Below are 20,995 nucleotides of genomic sequence, written 5' to 3' on the forward strand. Positions count from 1 at the left end.
AGGTGGTGGGAGAATTTTTCCTTCAGGGCTTTCTGGCAGAAAAGCTTTCTAAGAAATGGTTAAGGTTGTGAAAGTCTATTTTAACACAAAGCATGATCTTTTTCTGAACCTAAACAAACAGCAGACTAAAAATAATACGTCAGTACTGAGTTTTTTGAAATTCCTAATGGGTATACTTTATATACTTTACATATATAATACCATGATTGATGATACCATTGATAGTTAAGTAGTCCTTAACTAATAGTTACGTACTACTGAAAATTATAGTATTACAACATACATCATAATGAATTACAAAATTCATATAAAGTCCTGATTAATAGATAATATGTTTATTTAATACACACAGTCATTTTTAAATCATTAATAACATATTCTTACCCCGGGGCATGCTGTAGCTGAAAATCTAATTATTATAATGAAAGATATAAAACATACTTGAAAACAAAAATGGGGGAAAATATGTTGAGAACAAATTTTTTTATCTTATTTTCCACTGTTTCTTAGAAACGTTGCTCCCAACATACTGTAAAAACCATGCTCTAACAGAAATGTAAGTACATGACATAAGAAGGGATTACACAAGCTTCTCCTCATTCCAGTATAACCCATTACAGCGGTCACTGGGAGGCGTAAGTCGGGCTGTAGGACTAAAACTGGGCAGCAGTACTAACCGTAGGAATGGATAAGGGATTGAGAAAATACCCTTTTAACTGGCCTGAGAGAGAGGGGCCCGACAAATTTCTGAGCGTAATAACTACTGACACATGAAGGAGGAAAAGAAGGTGACGGGAGACGAGGGAGGTGAGGAAGATGAGGGGAGAAAAGAGGAGGAGGAGAGGCTCGTGCGGGGAGTTGAGGCAGGCAGGCTGATTGCCTGTGACAAGCTGTTGGTGATATGATGGGGACAAGAGACGCTGTGTGACGACAGAGATGACCCCGAGCGCGGTGGACAGAGGGAGGAGGCAAGATTTGAGGAAAGAGGGAAGAGGAAAGGGAAAAAGTTAAAAACAGAAAGTAAGGAAAGAGTTTAAATGACATGATAGATAGTGGAGAGGTAAAAGACTCTAATGTCTCCATTATGGAAAAGTGGAACAGTAATGGATACAAAGAAGAGGGAGAAACAAAGAGACAGAGACTGAGAGCCGGAGAGCCAAATTGAACCAGAAGAGCTTCCACAAATGTGATTTTGCAAATGCAGGCTATTTTTTTAAACCTCCTAATCAACAGGTCACAAATATCACAAAGGCAATTTTGTTTAAAACCGTGAACTGTATCATGGCAAATCCTTTTAAATCCATTAGACATGTTACAGGTGGCACCATTTTTGTGAATCTCCATTTCACAGGGACAAAGTGAGCAGAAGGATCACAGCCGCTTTGGCCTCGGTTCGAAAATAGTTCCCGCCGAATCTTGGTCGCTAAACACTAAAAATGCTCCAAATGCCTCGACGGCAGGAAAGTATCACCAAATCAAGGCAGAAATAATCATAGAACATCTGTGAAATCCAGATGAGAGACACAGATGAGAGCGGGAGAGATGGGGAGATGTTAGACTACAAATCTTTCCCACCTCACTTTGGGAGGATCTGGAGAAGAGAAAAAGAAAAAGAGAGACTGGGGAAGAGTGTACAGCACAATTTAGGATTAGATAAGAGGAGAAAGCAGGAGAAAGGGGAGTGAGAGGAGGGATGAGTAATTGAGACAATGATCAGCAGTGATGGGGGGGATGTGAAGCGCCGGAGGACGGAATGGAGGAAGGGCGTCGCTCCACCACCCTCGTTTGACAGGAAGACGAGCAGGACAGGCGGAAGGAGTGGAAAAACTTAATTAATGAAATAATACCGCAGTTAACCTCGATCAGACCGCACAGCACCGTAGCCCTGCACACAAGGAGGCAGGCGGCCACGCAGGAGGGTGGGAGGTGGGGAGGAGTGTGTATGTAGCCCATAGAGGAGATCACAGAGTAGATGAGAGTCTTTTTCCAGTGTCTCTGTTGTTATTACCAAGGTCAGTGTAGGGCCAAGCCATTTCTCTGCCTCCATTATCGCTCCTCAAGCTTGCCTGCTGTTATGGAAAAGTGGACAGTGACATTCCACTCAAAGCATATCTCAGATTGTTCATTCATTCAGGGGCTTAAACACCGGGTCTGCCTCACGCTCAGCCTCTGCGCCGGCCGGTACTTGCAGCGGTCGACGATGGAAAGCTACGTTATTTGAATTAATACAGACATTAGATGTCAGCGTTTGCCCTCCCCCGCTCCTTGTGCATTTTGCAGTCCTGGTTATATATTCCACACATGCTGAGTGGCAGCTCGCCTTCTGCAGCAAAACACTTGCTTCTGCACAAGCGATGTGAATTTGTGCGCATGCTGATGTTTATTTCCATCACGTTCATCTGTCTAGTTCGGGACTCGTCTCACATTTCAGCCTATTCAAAAGTCATGAGAAGTGCTGTTTTCTTGCCTGATTCCACATATTTCTGGTTGAAATTTGATTTTGCTCTAGGACATACTGACGGTTGGGAAATTAAAGGAGAAAAAAAACCCTGACCTCTACAGTTAAGGGATCCAGTGGCTCTGTTGCAGTGTGGGTGGCACGCCACTTGTCCACCTGTGGGAGAAGATGGACCAGCACCAAAACATCAAATAAGGGAACATCTTTTCCCTCAAGAAGAATTTCAGGGAAATGGAGGATCACTACCGAGGAGCACTGATAGTGCTCCAACACCTTAACACTTTAGGAGGATTTTATGTGTTCTACCTAAATGTGCAATATGCAGTGCCAGGAAATTGGCAGTTTAGGTGTCAAGCTAAAATGCATCTCTAAATCCAAATTGGGTAACTGACCAGACAAAGAGGGGCCACTTTAAGGCCACGAAAGTCCTAGAATTTAGTCTAATTAAAGATCATTCTTAGATCATTTTATTAGAGTAGTTTAATTGTACAATCTTAATCTGCTTTCACAACAACGGCGGTCACCAAGTGCTTTATATTTCGAAGCAAGCACTTGCCGATGGTGGGGAGGAAGAAGTTCCTTTTAAACGGAAGACTCTTCTTGTAGAACCAATGAAAACGACCATGAACGAGACACAGGGTGAAACACTAAGTACAAGAGAGAACAGATGCAGTTTAATGACTCTGCAGCTCAAACACCCATGGGGAGTGAGAGGGGAGTGATGGAAAATCAAATAAATATTTTTGTTGGCAAGTCCTTTTCAGTCCCAAGTAGCGTCTGCTTTCTCTCTTACAATAAAGATAAAGAAAAGCTGCAGAGCGTTCACTACTGCCTGGAAACTTGAAGCTGTGATCCACCTAGAATGACAGAGATGAGCAAAGCAGCATTTTCATCAGCTGCTCTTTTCTCTCAACCGAGTGACGGCGGTTTTATATCCGGTTGTTCAGTGATGACGCGACGAATCCTACTTCCGGGTCTAAAGTAGTCTGCGTTTAATATGGCTTTTGTGTTGTTAACATGTTTAATGTTATGTATTTTCTTCTATTTGATCTCAAAAAGCTCCTAAAACAGTCAGTGATCCCTGTTGACCTCCCTCGGCTTTTATTACCACTAATCATTTATTTAAGCTCAGTTTTTAAAACCTTAGGATGTAACTACAGCCCAGCCCATGCAGCAGTATATGAATGACTAACCTCGTATTGTGGATGGATTATCTCAGTTGTTCTCCTGGCTGAAGTTTGGTCCTTTTACAGCACCCTGCCATCCGATTACATTTGTTCCTGACCACCGAGAACACTCACGTTAACTTTTATCGAGTGGAAAAAAAGTTAGCTTGTTTATATTATGCTAACATAGCTGTGTCGCTAGCGGTCACGTAGCACATCATTATATACCAGCTAGCCAAACTTCAGTAACCCTGCAAACGTCACTGCTGTTTAGTTTTCTGTCTTCATTTATGCTGGAAGTGATAGCAGAGCTGTACGTTTTAATTTGTTTCCAAAACCCCGCAGTCAGGACATGCTATATTGTATTTAGATAGAAGCTAGCGAGCTAACTTCCTGCTAACTTCTAACTCCGTTAAATGTCATAAATTCCGTTTTCATGGATGCCTGGATGTTAAACTCAATTTTTACACCTGGTAGAGCAGAACGCTGATCATTTTATTAAAGATGAAAGACTTTAGACAGTTTTTCAACTCTCAGTAATGCCATAGTGATCGTTTGATATATGGACCTGCAGCGGAGTTTAGACCCAGACACGGCTAGTGACGTCAGACTGAACAACCGGATAGCAAGAATTACTTTTACATAAATTTCCATCAAATAAAATAAAAAAAATAATCATGTAAAACATCTCTGGGTGAAACCATCTCTATCTACGCCGATCTACTTCTGTGGTTTCATTTGAGAATGTGAGAACGAGGACACAGAGGAAGACGGAGTCAACAGGGTTGGTTTGTCCCGTAAGCCTTCAGTTGAAAACCGCTCGCATCACTTGAAGTTATAAAGTTACTCTGGGTTTTTTTTCTTATGACTGAATAGACTGAGGTGACGTCCTTTATGTGCTACTGTTTTGTATTAATAATATTATATATGTGGCAAAGATATTGCAACAGTCTAACCGAGCTAGTGCGCCACACTCTCAAATTCCACATGTGCTCTGAGCATGAAGTGGCTACATGCTTCCCCACTGACAGCAGATTAAAGGGAACAAAACTGGGAATGTGGTGCCGGGCCAAAGAGCAGATTACACAACAAACGGAATAAATAAGCAAGAAAACAAGAGCCACGAGGAACAAAGCTCACTGGTTCCGCGTTGCCTCACACTCCACGGGCAAAGCAGCTTCTCTCCCCGTTAGCTTCTGGTGTGTTTGCAGCGTCATGTGTGTGTCACGTTGACAGTCATCACAAATGCAAATGCAACATGAAAGACACAAATCAAAGTGGGAGTTTCTCTGCCCCGGGCACACGGGCGCGCGCTGAGGCTGGAGTGGCACGAGTGTGTAAACGTATCCGTGCGCGTTTGTGTGCACAAAGTGTCGCCATCTGTGCAAATCAACTTAAAACCAATGTGTTGCTTCACAGCAGCTTTGGCTTTAAAATCCTCCTTTTAGTTCCACTTGTTTAGCTTTTGGACCGCGCTCTCTGCAAAGAGCCATGAAACTAAGTTTGTCACTCGGGTGGACTGGGAAGTGTGTGTGTGTGGGTGCAGAAAGGTCTCGGGGGTGGGATTTACTGATAGCTTCCCGTTTAAATTTGTACTTCTGCACCTCTAAATACTCTGTGAGCTTCATGTGTCTCAGCTAAATGATGGAGAACATGCCATGTTGTGGAGCTAAGGAGTCAAGTCATCGTCCCCCCCAAAAGAAAAAATATCTTGGATCTCGCCGTGAAAATTTCCTGTAACTAAAAACTCCTTCATAAATCTCCAATGGCACTTTTACAACCTGGCTATGACACATTAACAAAGCCATCGCAAACCATTACCCCGCTGCGGTGGCAAAAGCATTCATTTGCGTACTGAAACAGAACAGTCATTATTTTAGCTCCCCCTTAAAAAAAACACGCAGGGCCCGTATTACTTTCACTCGCATTCCACCTCCAAACACAAAACACGCCATTACTTCCAATACGGCGCAAGGTTTTTCCAAACTTGTTTCCCTGCAAAAGGTGCAAGCTTTCTTGTTCTTATTGTTGCACACAAAGGCGCCGTTGTTGTGTTGCGGTGTAGTGCTTGATCCACAAATGGGATCAGCTACAAACACAAAGACGTCTGCATGTTTGGCGCCTCAGTCGCACAGTGACATGATGGTATGTGAGTGGTGTGGAGACGGGATAAGTATATGTCTGTGTCACATGAGGTATTTTGAGAAAAGGAAGAGATTTTTGCTGATAAAAACTTGGATTGCAAAAAAAATCTTGGCTCTGAAACTCTGTATTCTGTCATGAGCGATGTTCCCCTCTGATGCATGATGCTAGCTGAAGTGGAAAGTACTATTATGACTAAAAAGTAAGTCTTCTACTCCTATTAGAGAAGACCTTACATGACCCATGCCATATTGGATAAGATAAATCAAATTACTTTACCAGTGCATGAAAAATTTAAAGTGGACCTACATAATTTGCTCATTTTCAGCTCCATATTTTTTTTTTTCCTGAACGCCACTAGAGTAGCTCTGCATGATTCATAGCTCACAATAATCCTTACTTATCATACTGGGCCTGGCTGCAGGCCCCTGGGTCATCATCTGAGTTATGGCCACCCTCCTCTTAAGTCAAATTTCTTCTGATGTTCTGCTCTTGTAAACAACAGCAGGTGGGAGGGGCTTATGACCTCAAAAAAGGGACTCAAACCAAACTCAGTTTCACGCCCCTGGATGCCTCAGAACACAGGGATCCAGGGGCGTGTCCAGAAGGGTGGCATGGGGTGGCACTAGCCCCCCTCCTAAAATATGATTCCCCCCCCCCCCCCCTTTGTGTACTGTTAAAATCACAATCCCCAACAACTTTGGATGACAGCACAAGTGTGAGTAGGAGGAAGAATACATTTACAAGTACTTTTACTACTGTGTTGCTTTCTGATTTTGCTTCTCTATATTGTGAATCCAATTACTGCATTTTGTTACTCCACAGTATTTATTTAACAGAATTTGTTAATTATCATTTTACAGATTAATTGTTTTATTATAGCTCAAGCTACTGCGCAACATACAACTAATTAAATTCATCAACAGTTGCAACATTAAAGAGATACACAGATCAATAATTCAATCATTATAATCCACTAATATCAAGTATATGATTCTGAAGTGTAGTTACAAATGAGTACATTTACCTTAGGTACTATATATCTGAATGTACAATATGTAAACTATCAAGCTACTTACTATAACTTTTGCTTACTAAAAATAATATGTATAACTATATATAATATACAGTTACTAACTAAAAAGTCTTTCATGTTATTAAACAGTAAAAATACTTCTTTGCCCTTTGCAAAGCAACTATCATAAGATTTTGTTTAAATTCTTATGTAGCTCCACTTTTCACATAATAAGTCTGCAATGACACCCGACTCCCTTATTCTTAAGAATTCATGGGAACGCACATGCAGGTATCCGCTCATGCACACACATGCAATCCACCAAGGGAATATGATCTCAGTGTCTTCCCTTGCGTGCGGTTGATCTCTCCTCTGTGCTGTGTGACATTTTAATTCTCAGCGGTTATTCTCTTCCCATCCATCCCGTTCTATTACAATCACATACCCACCTTGGTATTCGCCCTCTCCCTCCTCTACCCCTCTCTCCCTCTGCGTCTGTGCCTTTCAATGTCCTGTGCGCTCAGAGGGTGGGCGGCTTAGAATCACATCGTATTAACCTCCAGCACCAAAACACACACACACACATACACACAAGCAACAAACTGGGCCACGGCACAGCGGCGTCCATCCTCAAAAGTCTCCCTCCTACTGCCCGTCAGAGTTCCAAAAATGGAGGACTAAAAGTGAGGAGAGCACCTGATCGCTACATCTGACAAACACACGCATGCACGCGCGGCACTGACAGGGAAAGGCTGATTACTTGTGACAGACCCGCTGCCATTTTTATGTCTTACTTCTGAGGGACTCGGGGGGGAAAGCAAAGTCGGAGGCCTGAAAATACCGCTGTTTGCTGTCACACTGTAGCTCGCCTTTGACTAAATGCACATCAGAATTTGTTAGACAGTACGGCCTGAGCTATACTGATAATCCAGTTGGGTATTGTCACGCCGGATGTGTGTGTAACGCGCGTCATGTGTGCAAAGGTCAGACGTGTTTACCGACGTCAGCGTGCATCACAAAACAATCAATACACGGCCTCTCAAAGCCACTTAAAGAGATATATAAGGGTGTGAGGAGGGGCGCGGGCATAAATAAGGTCATCAGCGGGCATAAACGCAGAAGTTGATTTCCTCCAATTCTTTCTCACGTTAATTAAATGACGGGAAACAAATCGTGGCCGAGCAAACGTAATAAGTCTGTCTGCCCAGTTCAGAAAATAATCAGCGCCAAATAAATGTGACCGCCAGAGCATAGACGTGCATAATGGACCAAAGGAAAGACAGGCAGGGGACAAAGCCAGAGAGGGAGGGGATGGGGGCAGAAAGCTAAAGCAAAAAGAAAAGAGAGAGCAGGGCCATTAAAAAAGAGAGGCTGAAAGACTGGGTTGGATGAGCCTTGTGTAGCGTCAGTAAAGTGCTAGCCATGTAGGACAGTCACGACCAATGTTCCTTACAACTGGGTCAATGTTCCCGTCCCGGGGCAGCGAGGGCATCCTGTGTGGCTCTCTGTATGTGTGACTATCTATCTGCTAAACTTCCACCAAGCTGCTAGAAACTGCCATCCCTGCAATCCCAGTCAAGTGCACCTCTGAGTGGACCTCCATGCATATTGAATGAATACTTCAATGACTACTTATCAATACTTAATGAATACTTATCAGTGAATCCCTGAGTGACTTCTACAGGACTGATTTTTTTTAAAGCTCTTTAAAAGGCACGCAGAGACCCCTTTTTTTAAGATGCGGCTCAGTATGTAACGCGCTCCGCCGCTGCCGGGCCAGAAGAGAAGAGGCTGAGCTGGCAGAGCGGGCTGGCGGGTTCACGGTCACGTTTGAAAGTCTGAATGTGATATTTTCCAGTGCCGACTGAGGTGATGCTGGATTTGCTGCAGTCACACAGAAAAAAATAAATAAAAAAGAAGCAACACTCGGAGCTATCGTAGGGGAAATCTAGCCGGACACCGGTGTGGGTGTATATGTCTGCCTCTGCGTGTCCTTGTCTGCTGGTGTGTCTGGCGGCGTGTGTCCGTCTTTAAGGTTCTCGTGTGCGTGTGGGTAGCCGTTTTTCTATTATATCAGCCACAAGATTGGAGGCCTGGAGAAATGGGTCAGCGCCAGCCTTGTCGCTTCTTCTCACTGTCTCTTCTGCTCTTTGCTCGTGTTTTTTTTTTCCCAGCCTCTCTTATTCCCAAGTCGCTCCCAGAATAAAAACGAAACACCTCCGGTTGTCCACTCCTCCTTTGCGGCTGCTTGGATCTGGGTTAAGCAAGTGAAGTCCATCACTCACTTCTTCCTTCTCCTGGTGCTGTGCGATACTGCGAATTTTGGTATCAATCGGATACCAAGTAAATACAGCGCCAATACTGCCGATATCAATAAGTGATACTTTTACCTCATAAAGGCGGCGAGCAGCGTGTCGTGGCTGAAGAAGTTTTGAACACATTTTGATGACCTCTAATCACTGGGATTTTTACTTTCCACATAAATAGATAAACACAAGTTTCAGCTGTCTCTACTGCACTGTGTGTCCGCTTCTGTTGTTTAAATGTGCTGTAGGCTATAAATAAATAGACGCGACAGTCAACACAAAAATGTTCCGACACTTTTCATAGAGCACGTTTGAGGTATCGTTTTTCAAAAATAATTAATTTAACACAATTCAGTGGGCTACATACTGAATTTAGTCTATAGAAACAGGAGCCACATCCTTCGGATTTGTAGGCAATTACATCACAGCGACGCAACAAAGTTGTGAAGACTCCTCCAAATGTGGCAACAAATACATCCTCCTTTTCCCCAGATTTGAAGGATGGGTCGGGTGTATCCTCCATGGCCCAACCTATCCCAGAATTCCTAGTGCGGCTCAGCCAATTCCAGTTTCCAACAATGGCAGCAGCTATTTAGTTTCAATATTAGTCTTATTATTCTTTCTGGGTCACAAAATAAACTTCTAACATATTTTCAGGTGAGAATGTAGCTGTGTAAACTTCAAATATCTGCTCAATTTATTAAGACATCACATATTTGCAAAAGTGCGCCGATGTTTGTGGAGACGTCTGTTACCCATCAGCTTGATAGCTGACTGGAAGGTCGAAGCTCACTAGAGCCGGCGAGAACAGCAAACTCCGGGCACATCATTTTCAAACCCCCCACGGTTTTTGGCTACTCAGGTTAAACATGATACATAAGTCACTTAGATAACTTAAAATGTTACATTTTGGGTTTTCTTCAGTGTTTTATTTGTTCCTGAGTAAATCGGTTGGGCTGAGATTAAAGTCATAGTTTTCACACAGCTGAATAAACGTCAAACAGAAAACTGATTAAAAAGAAGTTTGAGATGGTGTCCTGTTGTATTTTAGCGAGCAAGGAGCAGACGGCTGAGTTTATTAAACTCCACCAAGACAGCGGTGACGCAAATCTGAAGGCTAGACTGTCCAATTTCACAGCCGCGCACTTCTGGCCTACCCGGCCTTTAAAGGACCCGCCCTACGTGGACCGGGTAGGTTGGGTCCTTCGAAGCATGCTAACCCTGAATTTGGACATAGCTAGAGTATTCCTATCCTATCCTTTCACACTACTATCAATCCGATACCAGTACCAGCATCGTATCGATACTATAGATACTTGGATTGATCCGCCCACCTCGATTTTTCCCTCTTTCCCTTCTTCCTGCGTCCTTTTCTGTTCTCCTTTGGAGTCGAGCAAGTCTTCATCCAAGTATCTTGTCTGAGGATAAAGACATCCTCACAGCGTAATGATACAGAGGCTTCTGAACACAAAATAAGACGGCCAATTTGCGAAGCAAACAAGCCGAGCTTCAGCGTGCGGTGAGACACTCGCCGTCTCCTGCCATTTACATCACAGAGGTCGTGGGCGCAAGCAGTTTGAGCACAAGCAAATCTGCAAGATCTGATGATCAACAAAGGCTCTGATTAAAACAAATCTCCTCATCTCATTGCTGAGTAGACCTCTTTGTTTCCACTTCTTTGCAATGCACTAAAAACGAGACACACTGAAAATGTTAGCACTCTTTTCCTTCTGTAATTTTTGTTTTTTCTAGGGGGCTCGAACAGGATGAAGCGGCACGTCAGGGTGGTTACGCTCACATGCACCTGTTGCAGAGAGTAGAGTTGAGCGATTAATTGAAGCCATGGAAACGAGGTAATCAGTTCTTGTGTTATAAATCAATGCTTTACGCTCCTTTGTAAAACCCAAATTTAACTCACATCTTAGCTGAACTCGAGCCAAAATGTGGAAGCAGGAGGAAGTAAAAGTCACATCAGGCCACTCTTAGGTGAGCCTGTATCTAAAAGCCTCTGGGGGTCACCTGGTCCATTTCCACCTGCACAAAACTCGTGTCAGTTTAGCCACTGGCTGCAGGTGTCCATCGCTCTCCCCAGGTGTCTCTGGGTCTTAATCCCTTCTTGGCAACACCTCTGACTCTTTTTCTTTCTCTATTTAACACTTCATTTTCATTTGAACTGTATTTAAAGTTCAAGGCAAACCAGAGCAGAAAGAGATTTTAAAAGAATAAATAAATGGATGAAGTTTCTTCTATTTACCGACAAAAACAATCATTATCAAGCAGCACTAAGAAGCAGTAAGACACAACACAGGCAACGAGATTGTGTTGGAGCGGAGCGACGCGTCCCTCTTCCCCTCCTGAGATTAACGCCTCCATCATTCATCGTGTTATCTTTTTTTGGGTACACCAAGTCACCCTCTTAGCCCTCTCCCTTCGCTCTCCACCCTCAGACCCCCACACGCTCACACACATAAATGCAGGAGATTGCACATTCGCACACCTGCGTAAGAACACAATCGCCACATAAAAGCCCGCAGTCTCACAAAAAAAAAAAGGGACTATAACATTAAGCATTGATACAGACTCTCGCCACCTCCCATCTGTCAGACGAATTGAAGATATGATTTATAGCAATCTAGTAGTTAATAGCTAACATAAATATTTGCTTATTACTCAGCTAAAATAAGTACACATTTATAAAACTATAGACTTTGTGTGCATTTATGATTTAGAAATTAATCCCTTACTGGATGAGTGTGATTATATTGTGTTTAAATATTTTACTTTTTCCTTTACAGAATTACGTTCTGTATCCGACTGCTAAAATTTAATACTTTGCTGTTTATATATTACCGAGAGTGGCTAGAACTTTAACTTTAACAACTGCCTGGGCCACCACCATTGTTTAGTTGAATTACCTACCTTATGTGGTTTTGTTATAGGGGTTTTATGAGGCAGGTTTTTATTTTAATGTTTTGGGGTTATGTATGGTCTCTTACAAAAAATTCTTCTTATACTTATATAATTGTTCAGATAGCTCATTGGCTTAGGTTATATCCTACCATTACACCCATGTACAGAATTTTACTATACCGAACTTAAATTAAGGGTCATATAACCTGTATATCTTGGAATATTAGAGGGATCAATTCACCTATTAAGAGAAAAAAAATGTTGACATATTTAAAGAGGCAAAATGTAGATGTCGCTTTTATCCAGGAAAGCCACCTTACAGACGCTGAACATTTAAAATTACGAAGAGATTGGGTAGGCAATGTTTTTTATTCATCATATACCTCCAAAGCAAGAGGAGTCACCCTGCTTATTAATAAACACTTGAACTTTCAACTAAACTCAGTTGAAAAGGATAAAAATGGCAGATTCCTACTTGTAAATGGTGAAATAAATAGAAATAAGATATCTTTGGTAAATATATACGGGCCCAACTATGATGACCCTTTATTCTTCAATAACTTAATAATGAAAGTGGCTACAATTGAGGGACAGTATATTGTGGGTGGAGATTTCAATATGGTCCTAAATCCCTCCTTGGACCGGTCCTCACCTAAAACAGTTTCTTTATCCAAAGCAGCAACTGCATTGAACCAAGGTATGAAGGATATAGGCGCAATTGATGTATGGCGAAACCTCCACCCAGGTCAAAGGGATTTTTCTTTTTTTTCTCCAGTACATAATACGCACTCAAGAATTGATATGTTTCTTATATCACAAAATATGATGGCAACAGTGATAGACTGCTCTTACTTAGCAGCTACTTTCTCAGACCATAATCCCATTAAACTTCTCTGGGCTACCAATATATCGCAAAATATAACCTACAGATGGAGGTTCAAGAATTATATGCTAGGAGACTCTGATTTTATTTCATACATGAACACTAATATTGAAATATTTCTAGATGCTAATTCAAATTCTTCCTCACATGCTAATATTTGGGAAGCGCTTAAAGCTTATATGAGAGGTATGGTTATGTCATATGGGGCTAATAAGGCTAAAAAGGTCAGAGAGAAGATATCTAAATTGGAGACCGACATTAAAAACTTGGAACAGGAATATATTGCCACCAAAAAGGAAGAATGTCTTAATACATTAACAAAAGCAAGGTTGCAGTATGATAATTTATGCACCAATAGAGCAGAAGCAGCTATGGCCAGAACAAGATATCACTACTATGAATTTGGAAACAAAACAAGTAAATTACTGGCCTGGCAAATTAAGAAAGAAACATCGGAGAAATTTATACGGACAATTCTAACGGAAGATGATAAACTTCTTGATGAATCAGTACTTATAAATGCAGAGTTTAAACGGTTTTATGAAGATCTGTATAAATCTGAGCAAGGGGTCGATGGTACTGTTGCAAAAAGATTCATAGATGGAATAACCCTTCCTAAATTATATAATGAGGACAAAGAACTGCTTGATGTAGATATAACGGAGATGGAGGTTCTTCGAGCCCTCAAGTGTTTACAAAATAATAAGACCCCTGGACCAGATGGATTCTCAGCTGATTACTATAAGGCCTTTTCTAACAAATTATTGACACCACTTACAAATATGATTAAAAGAAGCCTTAGAAAATAAGAAATTACCGGAATCACTGGAAAATGCAACAATTACATTATTGCCAAAGCCGGGCAAGGACAAACAGAGATGTGACTCTTATAGACCACTTAGCCTTTTAAACGCAGATTATAAAATATTATCTAAAATAATTGCACATAGATTGGAAGACATTATGCCTAAGATAATAAATGCCGATCAAACAGGCTTCATTAAAAACAGACAGGGAGCAGATAATGTGCGGCGCCTGCTCCACATATTGAATGCCGCTCAAAAAAATCAAGAACCATTGCTAATAATTTCCATGGACGCTAATAAAGCATTTGACAGGATTGAACCAAACTTTCTATTTCAGACAATGGAAGCCATGGGCTTCGGAGAAAAGTTCACCCGCTATGTTAGGATACTTTTTAACGCCCCCAAAGCCAATATTATAACAAATAATGTGCTTTCTGACACCCTCTCCTTAACCAGAGGCTGTAGACAAGGCTGTCCAAGTTCTCCCTTGCTCTTTGCGATTGCGATCGAGCCACTAGCAGTGGCCATTCGTACTAATGTTGCTATATCTGGAATCAAATTCGGTACAAGTGAACATAAACTTTCTCTATATGCAGATGACCTCCTACTGTATATAACGGACCCTCTCAAGTCAATTCCCTCATTAATGAATTGTCTTAAAGAATATAGTGCAGCTTCAGGATACAAGTTAAATTATACTAAAAGTGAGATTATGTCATTAAATATACAAGATAATCGTGTTAGAGCTCTTACAGATCCACTACAGTGGTGTAACAATGGATTTAAATATTTGGGCATACAAATTGGTAAATCTGAGGATAAAATATTCAAACTAAATTATATTAAACTGTTGGAGCAAACTAAACTTAATATACAGAGATGGATGGATTTTCCATTATCCCTTATAGGGAGAATTAATGTTGTTAAAATGAACATTTTGCCTAAGTTTACCTATTTATTTCAATGTCTCCCTATAAATGTTCCAAAAAGTTTCTTCAAAGAATTAAATAAACTTATAACCTCCTTCATATGGCAAAAGAAAAACCCAAGAGTTAAACTCTCCTCATTACAGGCCCCTTATTCAAGGGGAGGACTCAACCTACCAAACTTTAGGAATTATTATCTGGCCTCCCAATATCGATCAATATTGATCTGGTTATATGCAGAGAGGAGTGAGGTTCGATGGGTTCCAATAGAACAATATGAGGTGAATCCCATATCATTAAAAGACGTCCCATTTCTAGGTACGAAAAAATGTTTATCTACACTCAAAAAAATGAATGAGGTGGATTGTTCAGTGTATATTAATTATTTATTTTCATTTTACTTAAAATATATGTTTTTGTTAAGTTAACATATGTTTTTCTAATCAAGTCTACGTAATTGTGTCTATTATTCAACGTACATAATACTAATGTGTTACTTGATCGCATAACATTTAAGTTAAGTCAATTAGGATCGATATACCTTGTATATCCACAAGGTGGCAGTAATGCAAAAACAGTTGTAATGAAACCGCGCAGAACAAGAAGGTTTCACGGCTTGTGCCTGCTCATGCGCAAGACTTCAAATTTAACTGAAAAAGGCTGTTTTGGCGCCAAGCTGCTGTTTCTTTGAGAGGTAAGACCACTTTTTTCTTTGACTATGTTGTGTAGTATCTATATGTCCAGCATGGTTATATTTTGCGTTTGTCTTACAAGACATGTTATATCGTTTGCGTGCGCTTGTTTTACATTAGTTTTACTGGGTCCTGGACATGCTTATTTTGTGGACTGTGTAAGAAACATTTTTATTGTTTTTTGTTTTATTAAGGGATTAGCTACAGGGGTTCATGGGGTTATTCTTTCAAGGGGTTATTTTTCCATTTGCTTTCTTGGGATTCCTTTTCTGTAATCCGAGAGTCGGAAATATCGAATAGGATAGCAAGGATAGCATAAAGTGACATTTAAAATCCAAAAAGTCAAGGGCGAAAGCCACTGTGACACCATTGTTCTGCTCTATCAGTAATCTGTATTATGTAAAAATGGTCTGTAAATACAGCATGTTTCCTAGCGGAGTTATACATATCAATGTAGTTATAAATTACAGTTTGTGAAAGTACACACTTAATTTTTTTAATAAAATTATTCAAGACATATGAGTGGACAGACAATGGAGGTCGACAGACCTGGTGATAATTGCTTCTATAGAAAGTTAGCACATGGCAGTGTCAATCTCTTGCTTTTCTTCTGAGTAGTATTTTATTTAGTTGTAATTCAAACAATAATTTGCTTCTTGAAATTAAGTAATGAATTTCTTGTTTTACTTTATAAATCTCAGATCCTGCCTTTACCTGCTCCCTCCTATACTGATGTGGTGTATGTGGTATTGCTGAGCTTGTATGTGGTATGTGAACTGTTATACTTTTAAAAACAAAACTGTTTTATAAGTTAAGTTTTCTTTTGTGACCCATCCCATGCCCCTGTTATTTCTTCTCCACATCTGAACCATGGTAAAGGTTGCAGTTCAAGGGCCTGAGGCATGAAATTCTTTTCAGATCAGCTGTGATCAATATTTTTTGGAACTTGATAAATAACAATAAAAGCTGTAATGGCTCCATTACCATTTTGTGTAAATGTTTGTGTTAAAATTATAGCTTTAATGAGGTCTTACTACATTAGTTTTAGTTTGTATATGTGTACATATAGTATGTATATTTACAGTACAGTATGTTGTGTTTGTTGACATATTTTCAGGTGGAAGCAGAATATGTGAGGATTACTACTGCTGCACATGTTCCAAGGCTTTTTACACAACTTGACCAATACACTGACCAGCTCATAAAAGTCTTCAAGAAAAAAGGAGGCGTTGCAGGGAAGAAAATTAGACAAACTTTGGCCCCAGCCACACAGGTGCGTTATTCTGTTGGTAGCAAAATATTATGGCTAATAAGATCATTTTCAAATTTAAACAGCTAGTGTATGGTAGCTGCACAGTGCACTTACATTTATATTAAGCAAGACAAAGTTTGGTACTCAAAACGTTGGAAAATTTAAATTACCTAAACATATGTAAAATCTGATCCCTTGATTTAGGTTAAACCAGAAGTGAATGTTTTTATGTTATGTTTTGAATGCAAAAAAGATGATGTATTAGTTTGTCTTTACCTCCATTATGGACATATATAATGTGGTGGAAACCCTGCCCAACAGGTTAACTATTCATGTCCATGTGATGATTAGTTGGTCTTGTGTACATGTCTATCTGTGCAGTGGATATGTCATTCATTTTGCGTATAATGTGAGTTTCTGTCATCCTAAAGTATATCTGTTTTCTCTTCCTGTATCTCTGCCACTCTCTACAGAAGGAAAGTATTGAAAAGGGGAGGGAGTGTGTCCTCAGGGCACTACCTTTTTACCTGAATGAAGACCCAAGCATCCTCTTCAAAGAATAATTGGTTGGTAATTTTAGTTTAGTTTTTTATCTGTATTAAACCAAATTTTGAATAACTAATGTTGTTGCATGTTGTTGTTGTTGTTGTTGTAATTTGCATGGAACCTGTTTAAATGTTTTGGGAAATCTTCTTGTATACCCAAACTATTTATATTTATCGTTGAATCTGTAGTCTGAAATAGTGGCACACTGGGGTGCATGTTCCTAATATTGTGTTTACGTCATTAAAGGGTAGCTTTGGCCCTTTTTCTTTCTTTTTTTAAAACTGGATGCCATTTTTCTATGTTTTTGTGTCTAAGCTACAGCTGTTCAGAGGGAGCTGGAACAAATTACCCTTGCTATCTTTACCATCGAAAGAGCTGATGCCAGCACTCCTCCAGCCGATGTGGGTATAACCATCTAGTGTGTCCTGCATGACCTGGAAGACCTGGCCTCTGCATGTGCACTCTTAATGGGTGGGATATATGCACTGAATCTCAGTTAACCTCAAGACTGAAAGCTTTCTTTGAAGTACTTCAGAAGCTCTTCCTTCATCTGTATGTCAGCATACTCTTGACCAAGGTACAGTTGCTCAAGAATACACTGAATGAATAAGCCAACCTTTAATTTGGATGATGAATGTTCTGTCAGATGGACAGAAGTTTTTCGGAGGCTGAATGGGAATAAAATGGTAATTTGTAAATGACAGATAACGGGAAAATTACATTTAAGAGAAATTTAGAACATTTTGAAAAGTTTGTAAACTACTACAATTTGAGAGATTTTACTGTTGTGGGGGGCTAGTAAGAGACAATCAAAAGTATTGAGATTTAAAGGATTTAATTGAGAGATGATACTGCACCAGAAATGTTGAAGGGTGGTGTGTATATTAGCGTTCAAGGCATATTGTTATGAGGTGGAAATATGTTCATATTCAGTTTGTGTTACATTGTGTGCATTGTAAAGGTAATTGCAATACATACTAAAAATAAGGGTAAGTTAGGAGGTTGATCTGATATCCTCGTGTTGGTGTTGTTCCCAGATCATCATACTAAATGTTGTTCCAGGATCAACATTGCAAGTGACCAATCAGAATGTTGTGACGTCATACTTTTGCGACTTCGGGAAAAACCGGCGTAAAACAAAAAACTGTACTTAAGCTGCGTGAAACCGCCTCTGTCCGCCGATCAACTGACCCTAACCCTAACCGTAACCCTTTAATAAACAGTAAGCAGAATTGATATTGTCCTTGCAACATTGGAATTTCATAAATGCACGAATGGCTTGGCGCGCAAAAGAATAACGTCACAACAATGTGACAACATTTTCATGATGGTCTGGGAACAACACCAACACGAGGATATCAGATCATCCAAGTTGGGAATGCAGGATGAATGTATATTTTGTGGACTTTTAAAGACGAACAATTGTTTCCATGTTAAAATGTTTCCATCTGAAGTTTTTTGCCCAAACACTGGTAAAATAAATGTTGACAGTGGCGAGTGTTAAATGGTTACTGCTGTGCTGTTGCAAAAAAACTGAACGCTGACAAGCTGTTTTATTGTTAGACCATAATGTTGGCATGTTTTGTTAAAGTTTTATTTGGGATGGTGATGTAATTTTCTTTGATTGCTAATATCAGTGGACTATTTATTATTATTATTATTATTATTATTATTATTATTATTATTATTATTATTATTATTATTGTTGTTGTTGTTACATAAATTTTTTTTAAATTGTGGCTGTTGAGGTGGACACTTCACTTTGCATTGTTAAAGGAAAGCACTTCATTGGCATTGTGTTACTGGACTGACCCTAAGCAATCATTGCAAATAGCAACTTTGCTATCCATTTTAGACACTAAAAGAAAAAAACACTCACAGACCTTACTAGCATCACATGTGCATAACTCAAGTGTCATCTTATCAATGTGTTATGTGATCTTCAATGCGTTTTTTTTTCTTCTATTTCTGGTAGATACAGACATTTAATTTAAAGTCTTGATGTTGCATCTGTCTACATACTGTTAATTACTAACCCTAATGAGCTGTTGTGTTTTATTTTGGACTGGGTTTACACAAATGCTCACTGAATGTGTTGGCAATAAAATAAATTTTAAAAAATAAGTTGGATGTACTTAATTCATTTGTGTGGAACCTGTTGACAAAATAGATTTATGTAAAACTAATTAATAAAGCACAAGGTGGCTGAAAATATAATATTTGAATTAATCTAACTTAAATTTAACATTTTACTGCCACAAATAAGAAATGTGTTGAAGTAACTAATCTAAACTATCTAACCTGAAAATATATCATCTTTGTTCATACAACATAACTTGATTTAGTTAGTCTTAAATATGTCTTGTTAATCTTAAGTAGTTTTTTAAAATTAGATGAACTAAAGATTTTTGCTTTAAACTAACATAATTCAATTTCGTGGAACCTGTTGACAAAATAATTTTAATTAAAGTCAACGTTTCATTTTTTTGAGTGTAAGCTCACAAATAATTCGATAATATTAAACACCTTCCGTGCCTGGCAGGAATCCCACTCACTTCTAAAAATAAATATTTCTTTTCTTAGAAGGACACCCCTATGGGGCAATCCTGATCTCTCCCATCATATTTCCGACTCCATATTGCGGGGATGGAAGGATAGAAATATTCGAACTGTTGCCGATCTATATAATAATGATACATTTATTGACTTCCAACAACTAAAGGAAAAATTTAAACTTCCAGACCAAAATTTTTTTAAATTTCTACAAATAAGAGACTGGATCAAAGAAAAAACTAAAGGAACATTCCCTGAGATTCCTAAAGAAAGTCCTTTTGAAACGCATCTTTGCACCAAACCATGGAAGTCAATAAAAGGAATAGTATCTTCAATATACACTATTATTAATGAAAAATTACCTGACTACAACAAAACGTCACTGAAAAGAAAATGGGAGGCAGATCTGGGCTATGTTTATGAAGAGGTAGAATGGTACCATCTAATGGAACAGGCACAGACCATGTTAATTTCTACAAATCATAGACAAATGCAATTTAATATATTCCACAGGACATATTATACACCTTACAGATTACATAAAATTTATATTAATTACTCTCCCAAATGTTTGAGATGTAAGGTGATAGATGGTGATCTTCTTCATATGCTGTGGAATTGCCCAGTAATAGAGGAGTTCTGGAGACGGACTACTGAAATAATTTCAAGGGTAATTGGGATCCAAGTCGAAATGGACCCAAAACTATGGATTTTAGGTGATATAGATTCTATAAATGTGGATTACCACAAGAAATATTTTATTTTACTTGCGAGTACTGCAGTTAAAAAATGTATTCTGACACATTGGAAATCTGAAAATTCTCCAACACTGAGATATTGGATTAATGAGTTAGCATCCTACTGTACACCTGAGAAGATATCGCATAGTGTAAAAGGGAAATACGGAACCTTTAAAAAAATTTGGGGACCATTTCTTTCAGTATTACCGTCTTTGGACTTGACAGAATATAGAGATGATGTAAATTCCTCTGGGTTTACCCTGAATTGATCCTTGGTTAGGCCCTTCTGATCAGAATTCTTGAATGTTGTGCTGATTCTTGTGTATAGACGGGTGTAAATATGGGCTGTTTGTATACACGAATGTGATGAAGTTGAGAGCCATACAGGGGTAAAGGGGTGGGGGGATGGTGGGAGGGGTTCACACGATATGTTTTTCTTTTTTCTTTTTTTTTTTCTTTTTTTGTTTCCTATGTTTTTTTGTTTTTTGTTTTTTTTTGTTTTTTTTTTGTTTTTTTTTTAATTTCTGTAATTACCAATACTGTTACTATTATAATTATTATTTTTTATTATTATTATTAATACGCCCGTATTTTCTGTGT

At 39.4% G+C, this 20,995-nt stretch overlaps 1 protein-coding gene and 1 long non-coding RNA gene across 4 annotated transcripts in view; one reads left to right on the forward strand and one right to left on the reverse strand.

The window, feature by feature from the left end:
- The window catches only part of efnb3b (ephrin-B3b), a 97,955-nt gene that overhangs the window by 12,944 nt on the left and 64,016 nt on the right, over positions 1-20,995 (reverse strand). The gene's annotated exons all lie outside the window — the stretch shown is intronic.
- Positions 14,945-19,226, forward strand: LOC147336046 (uncharacterized). 3 transcript variants are annotated; one of them, XR_015127515.1, is made up of 5 exons: positions 14,945-15,306; positions 16,006-16,071; positions 16,422-16,577; positions 17,030-17,122; positions 17,418-19,226. It is a non-coding gene; the product is annotated as an uncharacterized LOC147336046 (long non-coding RNA). The 3 variants fall into 3 exon arrangements; XR_015127516.1 differs by lacking the exon at positions 14,945-15,306 and adding an exon at positions 15,313-15,462; XR_015127511.1 differs by lacking the exon at positions 14,945-15,306 and having other exon boundaries at positions 15,313-16,071.

The sequence above is a fragment of the Aulonocara sp. 'chitande type north' Nkhata Bay genome, linkage group LG3 (genome assembly GCF_057382095.1).
Source record: "Aulonocara sp. 'chitande type north' Nkhata Bay isolate Kocher_YH1m ecotype deep benthic linkage group LG3, A_spYH_male_GT1.1, whole genome shotgun sequence".
NCBI classification, from domain to species: Eukaryota; Metazoa; Chordata; class Actinopteri; order Cichliformes; family Cichlidae; genus Aulonocara; species Aulonocara sp. 'chitande type north' Nkhata Bay.